This window comes from Oreochromis aureus, linkage group 1, assembly GCF_013358895.1.
Source record: "Oreochromis aureus strain Israel breed Guangdong linkage group 1, ZZ_aureus, whole genome shotgun sequence".
Taxonomy (NCBI): Eukaryota; Metazoa; Chordata; class Actinopteri; order Cichliformes; family Cichlidae; genus Oreochromis; species Oreochromis aureus.
Genome location: NC_052942.1, coordinates 36,455,433 through 36,462,706, shown reverse-complemented (window position 1 = coordinate 36,462,706; position 7,274 = coordinate 36,455,433). Strand labels below are relative to the sequence as shown.

Here is a 7,274-nt window from a genome sequence, read left to right as displayed (position 1 = left end):
AAGTCACTGAATTTGGTGATGCTGAGTTCCTATGGTACCTACTGATTTTCTTGTCACCGGTCTGAGTGACATGTATAAAATGTATCGGTTACAGTATAACATGGTTGAACATTACCCAAAGAGCAAGTTATTGTTCATATTTGTGTGCTTCTTTGTTTAAAACACAGAAAAAATTATGACAGTAGCTGCAGATGTGGACACTGTACTTCTCCAGCAATACCTGAATGAGGCTTGAAGTCACACTTGCCTGAATCTATTGTTTCATTACACTTTAATTGATGCAACAAATGTTCCCTGCATAACATTTGGTTGAACATGAACAACATTTGGTGTAAAATAATTCATAGTGGCCTTCAAATTAAATTTGGTAATATTAGGTATAAAATAGACTGTGTTGATCTCTCAGTATGATAAAGCTCATTATAGGATAATCTTAGTTCTCTGTCCACAAGATCACTATAGCTTTAAATTCATTATTTTTAAGTCATAGATATATGCAGAGATGAACTTTTGTACTATTATATGTTTTAAACACTTTTCTATTTTAGTGCTATTTACATAAAACTTTTAGAAATTAGGGAGAAAAAGTGAATGTTACTATCTTAATAAAATAGAATAGAATAATTTTATTATCCACATTAATGGAAACGTTTTCATTTCACCAAGTCATAAAGCAATCAATCAAGTCACTTCACATCAACCCACTTTAACACATCTACAAATGCAAAACTTCCATTCAACAAAAACACTTCAATGCAACAATATACAATACAGCATCTCATTATTCAAAACTACTTTTAATCCTCACAAGAAGGATCATCAAAGCAACTCAGAAGCAACTGGCTTTCTGACTTTTAGCAACTCTTCCATGCCACCTTATATAACAAAGACAAGACAATAGAATATTTATAACAGTAATTACTTTTAATCTATTTTCCTTTAATTTCATTACCTGTGCAAATAAGTACCAAATGACACTACACAATACTGGGCAAGTGGTATTATTGTTGTGGTTCATCAACTTACATTATGTTAGTTTCTGCAATGTGTGACCCTAGCATCATATATGTATTATATAGATATTGTAACTCCGAAATGACAACACAGGCACGGCTTCTTCAAGACGGGCGCTTCGCTGCATTTATTGAACGCCGTGAAAACTACAAACACAAAACACAAAGGCTTTAAGCGCTTCAGTCTATCAAAAGTAACATTTGTGCTTTAACAACAAAAATTACCTCGTGGCCGCCTGCCACTTCGGAGGTTCTAGAAGAATATCTTTACAGTCTTGTGCCTTCTAAATTAAACCATAAAATAATTAGAACACTATACATTACAAATTTCACAATATTACAATACAGTTATGGCAAAGGACAAATACCTTGTACAGCTGGTAGACTAACCAGGCCTTTGCAGATAGCTCGCTGAACTCCTTAGCGTGATTATCAACGTGGGCTCACAGTCTATATTGTCACGCCCCAAACCTCGCGATAATAGCGGTGTAATAAAACTTGTTCTTTGTGACAAGATAAACATGTCTCCTATACAAGATAAACACACCTTTACAATATTGTCCACAAAACTGTACAAGCAAGAACATTTTAACTGCTGGAACCATCTATTAAACTTCTTATACATAAGCCATTTCTGTGACACTTACACTCCCACCAAAATCACTCATTGTTTGCAATGTGATTTTCTAATGAGTGTCAACATTAGAGTCTGGTTCACTTTGCATGTTAGTCTCCAGTAAAGTCACTACCTTGTGAACAGGTCTTTCCAGATATATCAGCCTTGTCAGTGGTTTCCCCCTGTCAAAGGTAGTTTCACTGGTCTTGAGCTTCACTTTTCGAACCTTGCCATCTGGGCTCTCTATAGCCTCTACTATTAGAGCAAGTTTCCATTTACATCTTGGAGCATTATCATCCTGCAGTATCACGATGTCATTTACTCGCAGGTTTCGTGAGACGTTCTGCCACTTCTGTCGCCGCTGTTGATTTAACAGATACTCTCGCCTCCACCTTTGCCAAAACTCATTTGCTAGAAATTGTACTCTTTTCCATCTTTTGTTCAAGTACAAATCCTCTCTGCAAAACTCTCCTGGAGGTGGAAGAATAACCGAAGACTTCATCGTTAATATGTGATTGGGAGTTAATGGCTCTGGTCCCAAGGGATCATTGAGATACTCGACACTTAAAGGTCTGCTGTTAATGATGGCCATTGTCTCGTAAAGCAGTGTCCTTAGACTAGTTGTATCGAGTCTGTTTGAGAACTTGTCCAGCATTGCTGTCAGTACACTTCGTACTGTTCGAATTTGGCGTTCCCAGACGCCCCCCATGTGGCTAGCTGACGGAACGTTCACCACAAATTCACAACCCATAGCTCTTTGTGGTTCTTGATCCATATCCTTCATTAGCTCCAAAAGTTCTCTTTTGGCGCCCATAAAGTTTGTGCCTTGGTCGCATCTTAATTGCCGGACCGGACCTCTTATAGCTATCAGAACTCGAAGAGCATTCATGAAGGCATCTGTCGATAAGTCATCTAGTGTTTCAATGTGCACAGCTCGTGAACATAAACACGTGAACAATAGTCCATACCTTTTGACTTCCTTTCTTCCTTCCTTTACCATGAATGGACCGAAACAGTCAACACCACAATACGTGAAAGGAGGTGCCATTTCTGTTCTCACTTCTGGCAAATCTGACATCTGTTGGACATTTGTAGCCTTTCTGTATCTTCTGCACTTAACACAATGGTAAATGTGTGAAGAAACAACACTCCCACATCCTAAAATCCATATGCCATTTGCCCGCAATTCATTTATTGTCATCCCTCTTCCTTGGTGATGTACACGTTCATGGTAGTGTTTGACGAGTAGGGCTGACACATGGGACTCCTTGGGGAGAATTGCAGGGTGTTTTACATCATAGTGTAAAGCTGATTGAGATAATCTTCCTCCCACCCTGAGAACATCTGACCTGTCCAAAAGGCATTTAACTGCTTTTAGTCTGCTGCGCTTGTGCAGGGAATTTTCTCCTTGAGATCTGATCTTCTGTATTTCCTCAGTAAAGACGTCTCTTTGCACTAGCTTGATGATGAATAATTCTGTGTCTTTTCTTTCTTCAAGATCTGTCACGTTGTTCGTTCTTTGTTGAATACCTTTGTACTCTTTGATGAATCGCCTGAGCCTGGCAATAGCCTTGATAGCTCTCGACCAACTGGAGAACTTCTTCAAACGCTCTAGCACTGGGTTTGCTTCCTTTGAATGTACAGTGTGCGTATAGCCTTTACGGACTTCAGGATCCATTTCTTCAACCTCTCCCACCATTTCCTCTCTGACTGGAAGATCTTGTTTCCAAAGAAAATCTGGACCTTTCAACCAGTTTGAATCTTTTAGCTGAGTAGCATTTAAACCTCTTGAGGCCTGATCAGCTGGATTTTCCTCTGAGCTGACATGCTGCCATTTCCCAGGACTTGTGCTTTGTCTTATTCGTTGAATTCGATTGGCGACAAATGTGTGAAATCTTTTAGCATCATTATTTATGTATGCTAATACGACTTGTGAATCTGTCCAGTAATATTCCTGTAGATTCTGGATGTCTAGTTCTCGTTTGATCACATCTGCGATGCGAACTGAAGTCACGGCCGATGACAGTTCGAGCCTTGGGATGGTCGTTTGCTTAATGGGTGTAACTCTTGCCTTGCCCATGACGAGTGCACAACTGACCTGTCCTTCTCTGCCCTTTGCTCTGAGGTATGAACATGCGCCATAACCACTGAGGCTCGCATCTGAGAAACTGTGCAATTCGTACTGCACAATGTCAGCAACTTGTGAGTAGCTTCGTGGGATCTTCAGAGCTGCCAACTTGGGCAGGTCTCTCAACCATGCTGCCTCATTATCCAGTTCTTGCTCTGGGACCTTCTCTGCGTCTCCACGGGCTATGATGTCGTCCATGAACTTGACGTAATCTTCATAGTATTTCTTATCTCTTCTGAGCCGACGTTCCAATGAAGACAGTCTATGCTCAGCACATTGTTTGTTGTTTGGAAGATTTGGGTTGTCAGTTTTGAATGGCAACGGGAGTTCATAGTGACCGTTTTCCTTTTGCCTTATGCCTTTGGTCACCTTGGACATGAACAAAATGTCTTCCTGAGAGACTGGATTGTCATCTGTTGCATGCTCAGAGAAATCAGATCCCAAAGCCTTTATTACATCAACTGGACCAACTTCCTTCACTTGAGTTCTGCATACAAAATGCACTTCTTGCTTGAGTTCAACTGCTTGTTGTACTGCAGGAGTAACTTCTCGAACAATGATTCTGTGGCTTATGCCAATATCATCATTGTGATTTTGAACTTGAGACATACAACCAACTATGCTCCAGCCGAGATCAGTTAGCTGTGCGTAAGGCTGATTCTCCTCACCTGCAATGACTTCCCGTGGCAGAAGGGCTTGCTGACAGTTATAGCCGAGAAGCAGACCAACTTCGCATTCAAGCATCGGAGGTAACCTATCTGCCAGCCTTTCGAGGTGAGGCCAACTCAAAGCAGTTTCAGACGTCGGGATGTGTGATCTGTTCACAGGGATGAACTCTCTTGTATAAACCGGTGGCAATGTAATTCTCTTTTCCTGCTTGTAACCTCTAACTTGAAGATTTACCAGTTTCTCACATGGTATGACTGTTGACTTGGCGGACATGGTTGATAGTCTTAGATGAGCCTTATTCTTATCTGTGTCGAGATCCTGGGCTACTTCATCCAAGATGAAGGATGTATCGCTCTGAGAATCGAGAAGGGCATATACTAGAACTTCTCTCTCTGGGTGATTTTTTGAGGAAACCCAGACAGGTAGAATGGAGGATGTCAGTGTGCTCGAAGTTACTTGAGTTACTCTGTTAGAGATTGCGGTTGCTGGTTCATCTCCTTCATCCTTGTCTTGAGAGTTATCATTCGTTGCAGGCATTATCCTTTTACGCTCTACAAACTTGTCATCATGCAGACATGTGGGATGCTTCTTCTGGCATTTCTCACACGTATTCCTTTTATCACACTTTTTAGAATGATGTCCCCCCTTTAAACATCCAAAACACAGCCTTTCTGCTTGCACAAACTTGATACGATCCTGGACTGATTTTTCCGTGAATTTGAAACATTTGTCCAGTGTGTGACCATTTCTTTTGCAGTAAAGGCAAGTCACAGGATTCATGTGACTTGAGTTGGTTAAGTGACTTGAAGTTGTCGTTAATGTTTTAGCTCGAATGACTTGGCTGCGTGAGTGTTTGGGCTTACTGATTTCCAAACCCTTGAGTGCTTGCATTGAAGCTATGGGGTCACATGCTAGGTCTGCTTCAGTGGATACAAAATCTGTAAACATGTGAAATGATGGATACTCTCCATTAAGGGTTTTTCTTATTTTCATCGCTGCGCGATTCCATCTTGTTGTCAACCAGTCTGGAAGTTTCAGCAAGAGTTTCTGAATTTCCATACAGTCATTGAGAACCTCTAATGTCTTTATGTGTGGCATCGCAGCTTCACAACTTCTAAGGAAGTCAGCAAACTCTCTCAACTCACTTCCATCTTTGGAGCTTATTTTAGGCCAACTGTGAAGTTTGTCTCTGAAGCATTTTCCTATAGTGAATAGATCCCCAAAGCGCCTTTCCAGCACTTCCCAAGCTGCGTCATATGCTTCATCTGTGCCCACCAGGAGAAATCCTTCGACCACTCTCTTTGCGGGTCCACCAAGGTACTTCCTGAGATAATAGAGTCTTTCGTTCTTTGGAATGTTTTTTCTTTCAATCAAAGTCTCAAATGACAACTGCCAGTCCTTGAACTTTAAAGGGTCACCAGTGAACAGTGCAGGTTCTGGAGTTGGAAGACGATTAGCACTTATTGCGTCTGCTAGTATGCCGACTAGATCCAAGTTTGGCTGTGGATGAGTTGCAGAAGTGGCAGCTTGTGTTTCTTTAGGGATAAATGGCGGACTTGATGCGTTAAGTGCTTGGCCTGTGGTGGCCTTAGGTTGCACACCAGGATTTTGTTGGGCTTGGTTGATGACTGTGGGAGTATGTGGAACAAATGTAGGGCTTGTGGTATTATGGGCTTGGATTGTATTTGGAGCTTGAGAGGGAAATTGCGGTGGAGCAGGAATTGCTGAGGTTTCGCTCCCAGTTTTAATACTGCGCACTAAACTACGACTTTCAGAAATACTCTCAGCTTCTGCGTAAACCTTTACTTTAGCTCTTGCAGCATTCAATTTTTTAACCTCTTCCAAGCGTTCAATCTTTCTGCGCTGCTCCTCCATTGTTTGTTGCCTTTCCAAGTTTTCAAGTTCCAACTTTTGTAGTTCAGCTGCTTCCCTTTCTTGATCCTCCATTACAGCTAATACTTCTTGACACGCAGCTGCCTCAGCCTCTGCTTCTATTCTTTTGATTGTTTGCGAGTATGACTGGCTTGAACCACTTTTAGACCTTCGTGACTTTGACCTTGATTTAGTACTGTCAGATCCTAAGCACGACCCAACATCCGGCCATGGCTCCTCCTCACCATCTGCGAGGTCTCCTTGTAAGTGTTTTTCAGCTCTTCTGACAATGAACGAGGAAAGTGATGTACATGCATCCACTTTGCGTCTTTCATCTGCATCAGGAGTTTGTATTTGCCGTATTTGTTCATAAATGGTTTGTACATCTTTGCAGGCAACATTTACATTGTTGATGAGCTCATTCAGTTCACTCTCGGAAACTTCATTTCCTAATATTACTTTGCTCAATCTTGCTTCATATCTCCATTTTTCAAAAACAACAGCATATCTGTGTTGGAGGCCTTTGAGTTTCTTCTCTTGAAGCTCTTTACCCTTTTCTGTTAGTGTTCTTACTCTTTCACTTTTACGAACAGTCTGTAGTTCTGTAATTTGTTCATCATCATTTTCTTCCACTTCGGTAAGTGGTACAGCATGGTGCTCTTCGAGATCTTTGTCAACCATCTCGTGAATCTAGTTAAATGTCACTGAGCGCACTGTGTTCAGATTTCAAATAATTCTTAAATTTGTGACTTAAGTTACTTTAGGGTTACTGTTACTGTATACTTTAAGTGCACCTTTTCTTAAAGGACCTTGTAAACCTCACTCCAACTGACCTTAAGCAAGTAAACTATTCACCAAACTACAAAGCATCACCTTGAAGTACAGTAGAAATTAAATAACTTTGACAATCTGTTATAGAAACTTATTGTGGCTCTTTAAACTTGACTTAAACCACTCTTATTCTACTTTTAACGCT

At 40.9% G+C, this 7,274-nt stretch overlaps 1 long non-coding RNA gene across 1 annotated transcript; it reads right to left on the bottom strand.

Annotated features, from left to right (window-relative positions):
• Positions 1–1,095: 1,095 nt before the first annotated feature.
• Positions 1,096–1,655, bottom strand: LOC120440604. Its single transcript, XR_005613381.1, has 3 exons — positions 1,382–1,655; positions 1,239–1,297; positions 1,096–1,160 (listed from the first exon to the last, which is right to left on the bottom strand). It is a non-coding gene; the product is annotated as an uncharacterized LOC120440604 (long non-coding RNA).
• Positions 1,656–7,274: the final 5,619 nt, after the last annotated feature.